General features: G+C 46.5%; 1 non-coding gene across 1 annotated transcript; it reads left to right on the forward strand.

Annotated features, from left to right (window-relative positions):
* The first annotated feature begins 15,791 nt into the window (after window positions 1–15,791).
* On the forward strand, window positions 15,792–15,863 carry TRNAH-GUG (transfer RNA histidin (anticodon GUG)). Its single transcript has one exon. It is a non-coding gene; the product is annotated as a tRNA-His (tRNA).
* Window positions 15,864–16,756: the final 893 nt, after the last annotated feature.

The following is a 16,756-nucleotide window of genomic DNA, read 5'->3' on the forward strand; positions in this document are numbered from 1 at the left end:
TTAACAAGGCAGTGATGGGCTGGACTATTCGAGAGAATTCGGGGATAAACCTGCGGTAAAAGTTAGCGAAGCCTAACATGCTTTGCACACCTTTTACGGAGGATGGTGATGGCCATTTGAGAACTGCATCGACCTTCTTTGAATCCATACGCACTCCGCCAGGTGATAATATGAATCCCAAGAATTCAACTTCAGTCACGTTGAAAACACATTTTTCCAACTTAGCGAAAAGTTTGTGTTGACGCAATCTTTCGAGGACCATTTTCACGTGTTTCCGATGTTCAGATTCCGATGAAGAATAAACGAGGATGTCGTCAATGTAAACAACAACACATACATCTATGAGCTCTCTGAGGACATCGTTCATAAAATATTGAAAGGCGGCCGGGGCATTGCAAAGTCCGAAGGGCATGACCTGATATTCAAATAGCCCATACTTGGTGCGGAAGGCCGTCTTCCATTCATCGCCCTCTTTTACTCGTACCAAGTGGTAAGCTCCTCTAAGATCCAGCTTTGTATATATGCATGCTTTTCTGACTTGGTCCAGGAGTTCAGGGATCAAAGGTAACGGATATCTATTCTTAACGGTGATCTGGTTCAGGGAGCGATAATCGATACAAGTTCTAAGGTCTCCTTCCTTTTTTGGAACGAAGAACAAAGCTGAAGAAGCAGGGGACTTGGAAGGACGAATAAACCCATTTGCCAGGTATTGATCCAGGTATTGTCGAAGGTGAAGGTTCTCAGGCTCGGTGAGGGCATAAATTCTACTACAAGGAGGAGTAGATCCAGGTATCAGGTCTTTCTGGCAGTCATAAGACCTATGAGGAGGTAGAGAGTTAGCCTGATCCTTCCGGAAAACATCTTGGTATTCTAGGTATTCGGGAGGTAACTGGGGAGTCTCTGAAGAAATTGCGGCCAGTGCAACACCAGGTGGAGGGTGACAAGTAGAGACACATTCTGGAAACTGGACCGTTCTTGCTCGCCAATCGATCAGAGGATTGTGTTTCTCTAACCAAGGTATTCCTAGAATAATCTGAAACTGAGGGGCCTTGATCACATCGAACACGATCTTCTCATGGTGTCCATCTTGACTTACTAGCGTCACCTCTTGAGTGGTAAGCGTTACTGGCCCGGAGGCTATCTCCGTACCATCCACCGTAGTAATGACGTCCTTTACAGCCTTGGGACAAAGAGTTAGATTCATCCTTAAAACCATTTCATGATCCACATAATTGCCGATGGCACCGCTGTCGACGTAAGCTTCAATTGCATGTAATCGATCCGGATTATCAGGGCTAATGAGGACCATAGGTATCACGAAATGCGAGGTCACGGAACTGGTTTTCACGCTCGGCAAGAGGATCTCTATTCTTGTCGGGCGAGGTCGTTTCCCTGCTCAGAGTTTGTAACTTTGGTAACTGCAGCTCCTACTGCCTTCCTGGCAGGTTTCACCGGACAGTCTCGAAGAAAGTGCCCTGAGTTTCCGCAATATAGGCATAATTGCTACTGTTTCCTCCTTTCCCGCTCCCTTTGTGTTAGAGGACCTTTCAGACCCCCTATTTGCATGGGTTCCCCGGAGTCTACTCCTTTGGAAGGAGTTGGCGGTTTGGAAAATACTCGAGCATCAAACTTGGAACGATCGGCCTTCCTGTTCTGCAGCCTGTGATCTATTTGAACGACCAAGTCTATATAATCCGAACAGTCTTGTGGGGGATTCACTACTTGGGCTAAAATGTCTTTGAGCTCTCCACGTAGACCTCTATAAAACAGCGTAATCCTTTTGTCCTCAGGCCATTGAGTTTCCACTATTAGTCTATTGAAAGATGCAATATAAGCCAAAAGGTCTTGATTACCCTGTCGCAACGAAAGAAGCTCATTGTCCAAGGCCTGCCCCTGTGAATGTCTTGCGAACAGTTTTTCCATACTAAGCTGAAAGGCTTGAAAATCATGGAGAACCGGATCATCTTGATTAACTAGAGGGATCGACCAGTCTGCCGCATTGCCACTAAGGTATGAAAGTACAAAAGCTACTTTTGCTTGATCAGTTGGAAAGGCTGCTGGCCGGCATAAGAAGTGCAACCGGCACTGATTGATAAATACTGCAAACCTCTTTGGGTCACCAGAAAATCGTTCGGGCGGAGCCAGAGGTACATTCCCAGGTAGGTTGATCTGCACTGGATTCATAGAGGATGTTGAAGGAAGATTTGCCCCTGATGCGGGTAACGGGGTCTGTCCGGCTTGTGACTGTAGCACTTGTCTAGCAAGATTGTCTGTTCTCTCCTTGGAAATAATTAGTTCCCTTCTTAGAGCATTCGTTTCCTGACGAGCTGCATGCACTTCTGCCCTTAGTTCCCCAAGTAACCGGGCTAGGGTGTCAGTATCCGAGGTTTCCATAGCGCCGGGGCGAGAGTTTTGCGGTAGGCTTTGCGTTCTGTAACGCTCACCTGATTCTCGCAGAGGCGCCGGTCTTGACTGGGCGACTACTGTATCTTCAAAGGTGATGTGTAGCACCCGGTTGGCTCTTTGGGCTGGACCTCTGTGCACTGTATGCCTGACGTGTAGAGTAAGATGTCTGCAGATAGAAAATATGGGGTTAATGAACTGGGGTTATTGGGGTGTCCCTATCTCTTTCCTCTTCTCCTCTCCTGTAGACCCCCAAAGGTTAACGCTCTCACCTTAGGTAAGTGAATGCCGAGCTCTCCATCTGCCTCGGGGCAGGGTGCTGTAACCAGTTTCTTCACTGGATAGGTAGCGCAGGCCTCTTGACTTCAGAGGACTGCTGTCCGTCGTTTACTGCACGAACGGTAAGTTTCGAGTCATTCAAATGTCTTTAAAGTCTTTAGTAATGATGTCTCTTGTTTTGCAGGGTTCCGGCGATGGCGGATGACGGGCTGAAGTGAGTTGAAGATGGAGCCTGTGTGATGAATAGAAGCGCCTGGAAGCACGTAAGTAAGCGCTTGTTGCCTGCTTCACTATGCGCTCTAACTGTCTTTTTATTTTGCAGGTACGAGTTCGGAGCGGCTGCAGGGTGCCGGAATACCCACTGGATTAGATGTGGAAAGGAGTAATGGCACGTGAGTATTAAAGTTCCCCAATGTCTTTAAACGCACCTTGTTTTGTCTTTCAGATGCGGGATGCAGCGCCGAAGGCCTCCGGAGCGTGCAAAGAGTTGGTAAACTTTTGTCTTTCAGATGCCGGAATGCTAACCTGTTCTTTCTTGTCTTTATAGGTGTTGCTGAAGACTGGATTCAGGATGGTAAGCCTTTGCCTTTCAGATGCCGGAATGCTAACCTGTTCTTTCTTGTCTTTATAGGTGTTGCTGAAGACTGGATTCAGGATGGTAAGCCTTTTTCCTTAGGCCCAGGACCGGATGCAGAAGAAACGATGAGCGTTCTGCTGCAGAGGTTGCAGAATAACGCAAAGCAAGATTCATCCACCGGGTGTGGTTTAAATAGCCTCCTGTAGTGCTTAGGTGTCTCCTTCCACAGCCACGCCTAAGTAAGAAAAGAGTTCCTGGTAAGAAAAGAGTTCCTGCCTTCCAGAAGAGTTCCAGTGTTCTGAATCTAGGGAGTGGCTCCAGCCCCACCCAACAGGAAAAGTAGTTCCAAACAGAAGAGGATCAGAGGCTCAACTGGCAGGCAAGTAAGCAGCATGGTCTGCTGAAGGTAAGTCCACCCAAGCATTATGAGCCCGGCGCTTCCAGCGCTGGGACTGGGCATATTTATGAGCCTGGTGCCACTGGCGCCAGGACTGGGTCCAAAAGGTCCCAATTGGGACTGGTTGGCACTCGGAACCTGGGTTATGGATCTGCTTCCAAGGGAGTTGGGAAAACCCTGACCTTTTGGAAGCAGAGATCATGACATGCAGCGACAGTATTTCCCAGTTACAAATGGGAATAAAAACAACATCCGCGAGGGATTGAACCAACGACATTTAACTGATGTTGCCAATGGAGCGCGTTACAGAGAGCGCGAGGTCCCGCCTTTACAGTCACACGCTGATGATAATACAGATGTTTAAATAAACAGGCATATCTGTGGACTTGTGGTCTTTCTACATTGGGACTCATAGTCTAGTCCTAGGCTATTGTAGGCACTGGCGTATCTTTTAGTGGAATGAGAGGCATTCTGTAGTCACGTGAAAGGACCTTTCAAGTCAATCTGATCTGTATTGTCCTGTGAAAAAAAGCGTTCTTAGACACAGTGAGGAGTTTTTGGGGATAATGGGAAAATCATTTCCAACTAAATGACAGGAATTTCTTAGTCCAATCATGAGGTGTACTAGGCTTTTTTATACTGTGGCGGAAAGAGAGAGAGTATAACAGTCATTATAAATCAAGGGCCAAGGAAGGGACAGTTTATGGAAGGAACAATTTGCACATAGTTTTAGAATGTGGTCAGGAGGAGGACAATGTGCTTACACATATGAAACATTAGAAGGTAGACATTATGGAAGCACATATATTTCTTTTTTTTTATTGTGTTTGGGGAGAGGGGGTTAATATAGCACGTCCAATGTGGAAAAGTGCTTTCCATAGCACCTTGCAGTTGGGCGACATCTAGAGCTGTGCAGTAGCCACCCATGCCCCAGACGTCAAAGAGAACAAGAAGTTACACATGTTGGAAGTGAGGGTGAGACATTGAGGAGATATGATCCCCGTATGAAGCCGTGAGAAGGAGGAGGCGTGAACGTGCATCCATGTATGCAGGCGAGAAGGGAAGGAGCATTGGTCATGCATCCCTGCATGAGGGTGAGACAGGGAGGAGATATGATCTCCGTATGAAGCCGAGAGAAGGAGGAGGCGTGAACGTGCATCCATGTATGCGGGCGAGACAGGAAGGAGCGTTGGTCATGCATCCCTGCATGAGGGTGAGACAGGGAGGAGATATGATCCCCGTATGAAGCCGAGAGAAGGAGGAGGCGTGAACGTGCATCCATGTATGCAGGCGAGAAGGGAAGGAGCATTGGTCATGCATCCCTGCATGAGGGTGAGACAGGGAGGAGATATGATCCCCGTATGAAGCCAAGAGAAGGAGGAGGCGTGAACGTGCATCCATGTATGCGGGCGAGACAGGAAGGAGCATTGGTCATGCATCCCTGCATGAGGGTGAGACAGGGAGGAGATATGATCCCCGTATGAAGCCGGGAGAAGGAGGAGGCGTGAACGTGCATCCATGTATGCGGGCGAGACGGGAAGGAGCATTGGTCATGCATCCCTTCCTGAGGGTGAGACAGGGAGGAGATAAAATCCCTGTATGAAGCCGAGAGAACGAGGAGACATGAACGTGCATCCATGTATGCGGGCGAGAAGGGAAGGAGCATTGGTCATGCATCCCTGCATGAGGGTGACACAGGGAGGAGATAAAATCCCTGTATGAAGCCAAGAGAACGAGGCGGCATGAACATGCATCCTTGTATGCAGGTGTGACATGGAGTCATCATGAACATGCATCCCTTTATAAGGACATAACATGGAGGACGCATGAACATGAATGCCTGAATTTTATGGTGGTGGCCTTCGGGTGATTTGGCACGTGCAATTGGTGAAGAGCACTTCTCCTGCGCAAAAAAATAAATGTACTATTAGCACCCCGGAGGGAGCCTCTGCACTTCTTATAGGGAGAAAACTCTGCAATGGAAGGGGACAGGGTCAATAACAGCTGTAAACTCTCACAAGACCATCACTGCTCTCACACTTTCCTGCTCTCAGGCTGGTGGGCCATTATCGGCCCTGGCTGCCGAACCATTGCCAGGTTTGTGTAACTATATTATTTCTAATTGGCTCCACTTTGATGACTTTCATTTGGATTCTGACTTGATTATTGAGATCTTAAATAAGTGACTGGGGATCAGGTGTCCACTTATTCTCATGGATAACATCACAACCAACCTTTAATTCAAACATGAGTCATGACATCACAGATGGAGTACAGCTTATGATAGAGGTGGAACGTCACATTGTAGCAGCCCAAATAGCTCGCCGTGATCTTATAGTGGTTAGTACTCTGCGTTGTGGCCGCAGCAACCTCAGTTCGAATCCGAGTCACGGCATTGCCGCAGTTGGGCAGATATTTTAGAATTTCCATTAATACATTGGCAATCTCTGTGGAGGACTGAAACAATTCGATATGTCCTGTTACTGTTATGAACCTTTTGTTTCTTTAATGCTCTTTGCACACTTTTTCATCGGGTGACTGTAATGTATTTCAACCAAATCTAATTAAGAGCGCATTATGTGGTGACATTTGCAGTACATGAAACATTATAACACTGCCATTTACGTCAATAACCACTAGCTTGATTAAGACATATGTATTGCAGCGACAGTATTTCCCAGTTACAAATGGGAATAAAAACAACATCCGCGAGGGATTGAACCGACGACATTTAACTGATGTTGCCAATGGAGCGCGTTACAGAGAGCGCGAGGTCCCGCCTTTACAGTCACACGCTGATGATAATACAGATGTTTAAATAAACAGGCATATCTGTGGACTTGTGGTCTTTCTACATTGGGACTCATAGTCTAGTCCTAGGCTATTGTAGGCACTGGCGTATCTTTTAGTGGAATGAGAGGCATTCTGTAGTCGCTTGAAAGGACCTTTCAAGTCAATCTGATCTGTATTGTCCTGTGAAAAAAAGCGTTCTTAGACACAGTGAGGAGTTTTTGGGGATAATGGGAAAATCATTTCCAACTAAATGACAGGAATTTCTTAGTCCAATCATGAGGTGTGCTAGGCTTTTTTATACTGTGGCGGAAAGAGAGAGAGTATAACAGTCATTATAAATAAAGGGCCAAGGAAGTGACAGTTTATGGAAGGAACAATTTGCACATAGTTTTAGAATGTGGTCAGGAGGAGGACAATGTGCTTACACATATGAAACATTAGAAGGTAGACATTATGGAAGCACATATATTTCTTTATTTTTATTGTATTTGGGGAGAGGGGGTTAATATAGCACGTCCAATGTGGAAAAGTGCTTTCCATAGCACCTTGCAGGTGGGCGACATCTAGAGCTGTGCAGTAGCCACCCATGCCCCAAACGTCAAAAAGAGAACAAGAAGTTACACATGTTGGAAGTGAGGGTGAGACAGGGAGGAGATATGATCCCCGTATGAAGCCGAGAGAAGGAGGAGGCGTGAACGTGCATCCATGTATGCGGGCGAGACAGGAAGGAGCGTTGGTCATGCATCCCTGCATGAGGGTGAGACAGGGAGGAGATATGATCCCCGTATGAAGCCGAGAGAAGGAGGAGGCGTGAACGTGCATCCATGTATGCAGGCGAGAAGGGAAGGAGCATTGGTCATGCATCCATGCATGAGGGTGAGACAGGGAGGAGATATGATCCCCGTATGAAGCCGAGAGAAGGAGGAGGCGTGAACGTGCATCCATGTATGCGGGCGAGACAGGAAGGAGCATTGGTCATGCATCCCTGCATGAGGGTGAGACAGGGAGGAGATATGATCCCCGTATGAAGCCGAGAGAAGGAGGAGGCGTGAACGTGCATCCATGTATGCGGGCGAGAAGGGAAGGAGCATTGGTCATGCATCCATGCATGAGGGTGAGACAGGGAGTAGATATGATCCCCGTATGAAGCCGAGAGAAGGAGGAGGCGTGAACGTGCATCCATGTATGCGGGCGAGACGGGAAGGAGCATTGGTCATGCATCCCTTGCTGAGGGTGAGACAGGGAGGAGATAAAATCCCCGTATGAAGCCGAGAGAACGAGGAGACATGAACGTGCATCCATGTATGCGGGCGAGAAGGGAAGGAGCATTGGTCATGCATCCCTGCATGAGGGTGAGACAGGGAGGAGATAAAATCCCTGTATGAAGCCAAGAGAACGAGGTGGCATGAACATGCATCCTTGTATGCAGGTGTGACATGGAGTCATCATGAACATGCATCCCTTTATAAGGACATAACATGGAGGACGCATGAACATGAATGCCTGAATTTTATGGTGGTGGCCTTCGGGTGATTTGGCACGTGCAATTGGTGAAGAGCACTTCTCCTGCGCAAAAAAATAAATGTACTATTAGCACCCCGGAGGGAGCCTCTGCACTTCTTATAGGGAGAAAACTCTGCAATGGAAGGGGACAGGGTCAATAACAGCTGTAAACTCTCACAAGACCATCACTGCTCTCACACTTTCCTGCTCTCAGGCTGGCGGGCCATTATCGGCCCTGGCTGCCGCACCATTGCCAGGTTTGTGTAACTATATTATTTCTAATTGGCTCCACTTTGATGACTTTCATTTGGATTCTGACTTGATTATTGAGATCTTAAATAAGTGACTGGGGATCAGGTGTCCACTTATTCTCATGGATAACATCACAACCAACCTTTAATTCAAACATGAGTCATGACATCACAGATGGAGTACAGCTTATGATAGAGGTGGAACGACACATTGTAGCAGCCCAAGTAGCTCGCCGTGATCGTATAGTGGTTAGTACTCTGCGTTGTGGCCGCAGCAACCTCGGTTCGAATCCGATTCAGGGCATTGCGGATATTTTAGAATTTCCATTAATACATTGGCAATCTCTGTGGAGGACTGAAACAATTCGATATGTCCTGTTACTGTTATGAACCTTTTGTTTCTTTAATGCTCTTTGCACACTTTTTCATCGGGTGACTGTAATGTATTTCAACCAAATCTAATTAAGAGCGCATTATCTGGTGACATTTGCAGTACATGAAACATTATAACACTGCCATTTACGTCAATAACCACTAGCTTGATTAAGACATATGTATTGCAGCGACAGTATTTCCCAGTTACAAATGGGAATAAAAACAACATCCGCGAGGGATTGAACCAACGACATTTAACTGATGTTGCCAATGGAGCGCTTCACAGAGAGCGCGAGGTCCCGCCTTTACAGTCACACGCTGATGATAATACAGATGTTTAAATAAACAGGCATATCTGTGGACTTGTGGTCTTTCTACATTGGGACTCATAGTCTAGTCCTAGGCTAATGTAGGCACTGGCGTATCTTTTAGTGGAATGAGAGGCATTCTGTAGTCGTGTGAAAGGACCTTTCAAGTCAATCTGATCTGTATTGTCCTGTGAAAAAAAGCGTTCTTAGACACAGTGAGGAGTTTTTGGGGATAATGGGAAAATCATTTCCAACTAAATGACAGGAATTTCTTAGTCCAATCATGAGGTGTGCTAGGCTTTTTTATACTGTGGCGGAAAGAGAGAGAGTATAACAGTCATTATAAATAAAGGGCCAAGGAAGTGACAGTTTATGGAAGGAACAATTTGCACATAGTTTTAGAATGTGGTCAGGAGGAGGACAATGTGCTTACACATATGAAACATTAGAAGGTAGACATTATGAAAGCACATATATTTCTTTATTTTTATTGTATTTGGGGAGAGGGGGTTAATATAGCACGTCCAATGTGGAAAAGTGCTTTCCATAGCACCTTGCAGGTGGGCGACATCTAGAGCTGTGCAGTAGCCACCCATGCCCCAGACGTCAAAGAGAACAAGAAGTTACACATGTTGGAAGTGAGGGTGAGACATTGAGGAGATATGATCCCCGTATGAAGCCGAGAGAAGGAGGAGGCGTGAACGTGCATCCATGTATGCAGGCGAGAAGGGAAGGAGCATTGGTCATGCATCCCTGCATGAGGGTGAGACAGGGAGGAGATATGATCCCCGTATGAAGCCGAGAGAAGGAGGAGGCGTGAACGTGCATCCATGTATGCGGGCGAGACAGGAAGGAACGTTGGTCATGCATCCCTGCATGAGGGTGAGACAGGGAGGAGATATGATCCCCGTATGAAGCCGAGAGAAGGAGGAGGCGTGAACGTGCATCCATGTATGCAGGCGAGAAGGGAAGGAGCATTGGTCATGCATCCCTGCATGAGGGTGAGACAGGGAGGAGATATGATCCCCGTATGAAGCCGAGAGAAGGAGGAGGCGTGAACGTGCATCCATGTATGTGGGCGAGACAGGAAGGAGCATTGGTCATGCATCCCTGCATGAGGGTGAGACTGGGAGGAGATATGATCCCCGTATGAAGCCGAGAGAAGGAGGAGGCGTGAACGTGCATCCATGTATGCGGGCGAGACGGGAAGGAGCATTGGTCATGCATCCCTTCCTGAGGGTGTGACAGGGAGGAGATAAAATCCCAGTATGAAGCCGAGAGAACGAGGAGACATGAACGTGCATCCATGTATGCGGGTGAGAAGGGAAGGAGCATTGGTCATGCATCCCTGCATGAGGGTGAGACAGGGAGGAGATAAAATCCCTGTATGAAGACAAGAGAACGAGGTGGCATGAACATGCATCCTTGTATGCAGGTGTGACATGGAGTCATCATGAACATGCATCCCTTTATAAGGACATAACATGGAGGACGCATGAACATGAATGCCTGAATTTTATGGTGGTGGCCTTCGGGTGATTTGGCACGTGCAATTGGTGAAGAGCACTTCTCCTGCGCAAAAAAATAAATGTACTATTAGCACCCCGGAAGGAGCCTCTGCACTTCTTATAGGGAGAAAACTCTGCAATGGAAGGGGACAGGGTCAATAACAGCTGTAAACTCTCACAAGACCATCACTGCTCTCACACTTTCCTGCTCTCAGGCTGGCGGGCCATTATCGGCCCTGGCTGCCGCACCATTGCCAGGTTTGTGTAACTATGTTATTTCTAATTGGCTCCACTTTGATGACTTTCATTTGGATTCTGACTTGATTATTGAGATCTTAAATAAGTGACTGGGGATCAGGTGTCCACTTATTCTCATGGATAACATCACAACCAACCTTTAATTCAAACATGAGTCATGACATCACAGATGGAGTACAGCTTATGATAGAGGTTGAACGTCACATTGTAGCAGCCCAAGTAGCTCGCCGTGATCATATAGTGGTTAGTACTCTGCGTTGTGGCCGCAGCAACCTCGGTTGGAATCCGAGTCACGGCATTGCGGTGAGGCAATGTCACGGCAGTTGGGCAGATATTTTAGAATTTCCATTAATACATTGGCAATCTCTGTGGAGGACTGAAACAATTCGATATGTCCTGTTACTGTTATGAACCTTTTGTTTCTTTAATGCTCTTTGCACACTTTTTCATCGGGTGACTGTAATGTATTTCAACCAAATCTAATTAAGAGCGCATTATCTGGTGACATTTGCAGTACATGAAACATTATAACACTGCCATTTACGTCAATAACCACTAGCTTGATTAAGACATATGTATTGCAGCGACAGTATTTCCCAGTTACAAATGGGAATAAAAACAACATCCGCGAGGGATTGAACCAACGACATTTAACTGATGTTGCCAATGGAGCGCTTTACAGAGAGCGCGAGGTCCCGCCTTTACAGTCACACGCTGATGATAATACAGATGTTTAAATAAACAGGCATATCTGTGGACTTGTGGTCTTTCTACATTGGGACTCATAGTCTAGTCCTAGGCTATTGTAGGCACTGGCGTATCTTTTAGTGGAATGAGAGGCATTCTGTAGTTGCGTGAAAGGACCTTTCAAGTCAATCTGATCTGTATTGTCCTGTGAAAAAAAGCGTTCTTAGACACAGTGAGGAGTTTTTGGGGATAATGGGAAAATCATTTCCAACTAAATGACAGGAATTTCTTAGTCCAATCATGAGGTGTGCTAGGCTTTTTTATACTGTGGCGGAAAGAGAGAGAGTATAACAGTCATTATAAATAAAGGGCCAAGGAAGTGACAGTTTATGGAAGGAACAATTTGCACATAGTTTTAGAATGTGGTCAGGAGGAGGACAATGTGCTTACACATATGAAACATTAGAAGGTAGACATTATGGAAGCACATATATTTCTTTATTTTTATTGTATTTGGGGAGAGGGGGTTAATATAGCACGTCCAATGTGGAAAAGTGCTTTCCATAGCACCTTGCAGGTGGGCGACATCTAGAGCTGTGCAGTAGCCACCCATGCCCCAGACGTCAAAGAGAACAAGAAGTTACACATGTTGGAAGTGAGGGTGAGACATTGAGGAGATATGATCCCCGTATGAAGCCGAGAGAAGGAGGAGGCGTGAACGTGCATCCATGTATGCAGGCGAGAAGGGAAGGAGCGTTGGTCATGCATCCCTGCATGAGGGTGAGACAGGGAGGAGATATGATCCCCGTATGAAGCCGAGAGAAGGAGGAGGCGTGAACGTGCATCCATGTATGCGGGCGAGACAGGAAGGAGCGTTGGTCATGCATCCCTGCATGAGGGTGAGACAGGGAGGAGATATGATCCCCGTATGAAGCCGAGAGAAGGAGGAGGCGTGAACGTGCATCCATGTATGCAGGCGAGAAGGGAAGGAGCATTGGTCATGCATCCCTGCATGAGGGTGAGACAGGGAGGAGATATGATCCCCGTATGAAGCCGAGAGAAGGAGGAGGCGTGAACGTGCATCCATGTATGCGGGCGAGACAGGAAGGAGCATTGGTCATGCATCCCTGCATGAGGGTGAGACAGGGAGTAGATATGATCCCCGTATGAAGCCGAGAGAAGGAGGAGGCGTGAACGTGCATCCATGTATGCGGGCGAGACGGGAAGGAGCATTGGTCATGCATCCCTTGCTGAGGGAGAGACAGGGAGGAGATAAAATCCCCGTATGAAGCCGAGAGAACGAGGAGACATGAACGTGCATCCATGTATGCGGGCGAGAAGGGAAGGAGCATTGGTCATGCATCCCTGCATGAGGGTGAGACAGGGAGGAGATAAAATCCCTGTATGAAGCCAAGAGAACGATGTGGCATGAACATGCATCCTTGTATGCAGGTGTGACATGGAGTCATCATGAACATGCATCCCTTTATAAGGACATAACATGGAGGACGCATGAACATGAATGCCTGAATTTTATGGTGGTGGCCTTCGGGTGATTTGGCACGTGCAATTGGTGAAGAGCACTTCTCCTGCGCAAAAAAATAAATGTACTATTAGCACCCCGGAGGGAGCCTCTGCACTTCTTATAGGGAGAAAACTCTGCAATGGAAGGGGACAGGGTCAATAACAGCTGTAAACTCTCACAAGACCATCAGTGCTCTCACACTTTCCTGCTCTCAGGCTGGCGGGCCATTATCGGCCCTGGCTGCCGCACCATTGCCAGGTTTGTGTAACTATATTATTTCTAATTGGCTCCACTTTGATGACTTTCATTTGGATTCTGACTTGATTATTGAGATCTTAAATAAGTGACTGGGGATCAGGTGTCCACTTATTCTCATGGATAACATCACAACCAACCTTTAATTCAAACATGAGTCATGACATCACAGATGGAGTACAGCTTATGATAGAGGTGGAACGTCACATTGTAGCAGCCCAAGTAGCTCGCCGTGATCATATAGTGGTTAGTACTCTGCGTTGTGGCCGCAGCAACCTCGGTTCGAATCCGAGTCAGGGCATTGCGGATATTTTAGAATTTCCATTAATACATTGGCAATCTCTGTGGAGGACTGAAACAATTCGATATGTCCTGTTACTGTTATGAACCTTTTGTTTCTTTAATGCTCTTTGCACACTTTTTCATCGGGTGACTGTAATGTATTTCAACCAAATCTAATTAAGAGCGCATTATGTGGTGACATTTGCAGTACATGAAACATTATAACACTGCCATTTACGTCAATAACCACTAGCTTGATTAAGACATATGTATTGCAGCGACAGTATTTCCCAGTTACAAATGGGAATAAAAACAACATCTGCGAGGGATTGAACCAACGACATTTAACTGATGTTGCCAATGGAGCGCGTTACAGAGAGCGCAAGGTCCCGCCTTTACAGTCACACGCTGATGATAATACAGATGTTTAAATAAACAGGCATATCTGTGGACTTGTGGTCTTTCTACATTGGGACTCATAGTCTAGTCCTAGGCTATTGTAGGCACTGGCGTATCTTTTAGTGGAATGAGAGGCATTCTGTAGTCGGGTGAAAGGACCTTTCAAGTCAATCTGATCTGTATTGTCCTGTGAAAAAAAGCGTTCTTAGACACAGTGAGGAGTTTTTGGGGATAATGGGAAAATCATTTCCAACTAAATGACAGGAATTTCTTAGTCCAATCATGAGGTGTGCTAGGCTTTTTTATACTGTGGCGGAAAGAGAGAGAGTATAACAGTCATTATAAATAAAGGGCCAAGGAAGTGACAGTTTATGGAAGGAACAATTTGCACATAGTTTTAGAATGTGGTCAGGAGGAGGACAATGTGCTTACACATATGAAACATTAGAAGGTAGACATTATGGAAGCACATATATTTCTTTATTTTTATTGTATTTGGGGAGAGGGGGTTAATATAGCACGTCCAATGTGGAAAAGTGCTTTCCATAGCACCTTGCAGGTGGGCGACATCTAGAGCTGTGCAGTAGCCACCCATGCCCCAGACGTCAAAGAGAACAAGAAGTTACACATGTTGGAAGTGAGGGTGAGACATTGAGGAGATATGATCCCCGTATGAAGCCGAGAGAAGGAGGAGGCGTGAACGTGCATCCATGTATGCAGGCGAGAAGGGAAGGAGCATTGGTCATGCATCCCTGCATGAGGGTGAGACAGGAAGGAGATATGATCCCCGTATGAAGCCGAGAGAAGGAGGAGGCGTGAACGTGCATCCATGTATGCGGGCGAGACAGGAAGGAGCATTGGTCATGCATCCCTGCATGAGGGTGAGACAGGGAGGAGATATGATCCCCGTATGAAGCCGAGAGAAGGAGGAGGCGTGAACGTGCATCCATGTATGCAGGCGAGAAGGGAAGGAGCATTGGTCATGCATCCCTGCATGAGGGTGAGACAGGGAGGAGATATGATCCCCGTATGAAGTCGAGAGAAGGAGGAGGCGTGAACGTGCATCCATGTATGCAGGCGAGAAGGGAAGGAGCATTGGTCATGCATCCCTGCATGAGGGTGAGACAGGGAGGAGATATGATCCCCGTATGAAGCCGAGAGAAGGAGGAGGCGTGAACGTGTATCCATGTATGCGGGCGAGACGGGAAGGAGCATTGGTCATGCATCCCTTCCTGAGGGTGAGACAGTGAGGAGATAAAATCCCAGTATGAAGCCGAGAGAACGAGGAGACATGAACGTGCATCCATGTATGCGGGCGAGAAGGGAAGGAGCATTGGTCATGCATCCCTGCATGAGGGTGAGACAGGGAGGAGATAAAATCCCTGTATGAAGCCAAGAGAACGAGGTGGCATGAACATGCATCCTCGTATGCAGGTGTGACATGGAGTCATCATGAAGATGCATCCCTTTATAAGGACATAACATGGAGGACGCATGAACATGAATGCCTGAATTTTATGGTGGTGGCCTTCGGGTGATTTGGCACGTGCAATTGGTGAAGAGCACTTCTCCTGCGCAAAAAAATAAATGTACTATTAGCACCCCGGAGGGAGCCTCTGCACTTCTTATAGGGAGAAAACTCTGCAATGGAAGGGGACAGGGTCAATAACAGCTGTAAACTCTCACAAGACCATCACTGCTCTCACACTTTCCTGCTCTCAGGCTGGCGGGCCATTATCGGCCCTGGCTGCCGCACCATTGCCAGGTTTGTGTAACTATATTATTTCTAATTGGCTCCACTTTTATGACTTTCATTTGGATTCTGACTTGATTATTGAGATCTTAAATAAGTGACTGGGGATCAGGTGTCCACTTATTCTCATGGATAACATCACAACCAACCTTTAATTCAAACATGAGTCATGACATCACAGATGGAGTACAGCTTATGATAGAGGTGGAACGTCACATCGTTGCAGCCCAAGTAGCTCGCCGTGATCGTATAGTGGTTAGTACTCTGCGTTGTGGCCGCAGCAACCTCGGTTCGAATCCGAGTCACGGCATTGCGGTGAGGCAATGTCACGGCAGTTGGGCAGATATTTTAGAATTTCCATTAATACATTGGCAATCTCTGTGGAGGACTGAAACAATTCGATATGTCCTGTTACTGTTATGAACCTTTTGTTTCTTTAATGCTCTTTGCACACTTTTTCATCGGGTGACTGTAATGTATTTCAACCAAATCTAATTAAGAGCGCATTATGTGGTGACATTTGCAGTACATGAAACATTATAACACTGCCATTTACGTCAATAACCACTAGCTTGATTAAGACATATGTATTGCAGCGACAGTATTTCCCAGTTACAAATGGGAATAAAAACAACATCTGCGAGGGATTGAACCAACGACATTTAACTGATGTTGCCAATGGAGCGCGTTACAGAGAGCGCAAGGTCCCGCCTTTACAGTCACACGCTGATGATAATACAGATGTTTAAATAAACAGGCATATCTGTGGACTTGTGGTCTTTCTACATTGGGACTCATAGTCTAGTCCTAGGCTATTGTAGGCACTGGCGTATCTTTTAGTGGAATGAGAGGCATTCTGTAGTCGCGTGAAAGGACCTTTCAAGTCAATCTGATCTGTATTGTCCTGTGAAAAAAAGCGTTCTTAGACACAGTGAGGAGTTTTTGGGGATAATGGGAAAATCATTTCCAACTAAATGACAGGAATTTCTTAGTCCAATCATGAGGTGTGCTAGGCTTTTTTATACTGTGGCGGAAAGAGAGAGAGTATAACAGTCATTATAAATAAAGGGCCAAGGAAGTGACAGTTTATGGAAGGAACAATTTGCACATAGTTTTAGAATGTGGTCAGGAGGAGGACAATGTGCTTACACATATGAAACATTAGAAGGTAGACATTATGGAAGCACATATATTTCTTTATTT

This window comes from Ambystoma mexicanum (genome assembly GCF_040938575.1).
Source record: "Ambystoma mexicanum isolate Mex_15411 chromosome 12 unlocalized genomic scaffold, UKY_AmexF1_1 Mex_chr12_unloc.1, whole genome shotgun sequence".
Classification (NCBI taxonomy): domain Eukaryota; kingdom Metazoa; phylum Chordata; class Amphibia; order Caudata; family Ambystomatidae; genus Ambystoma; species Ambystoma mexicanum.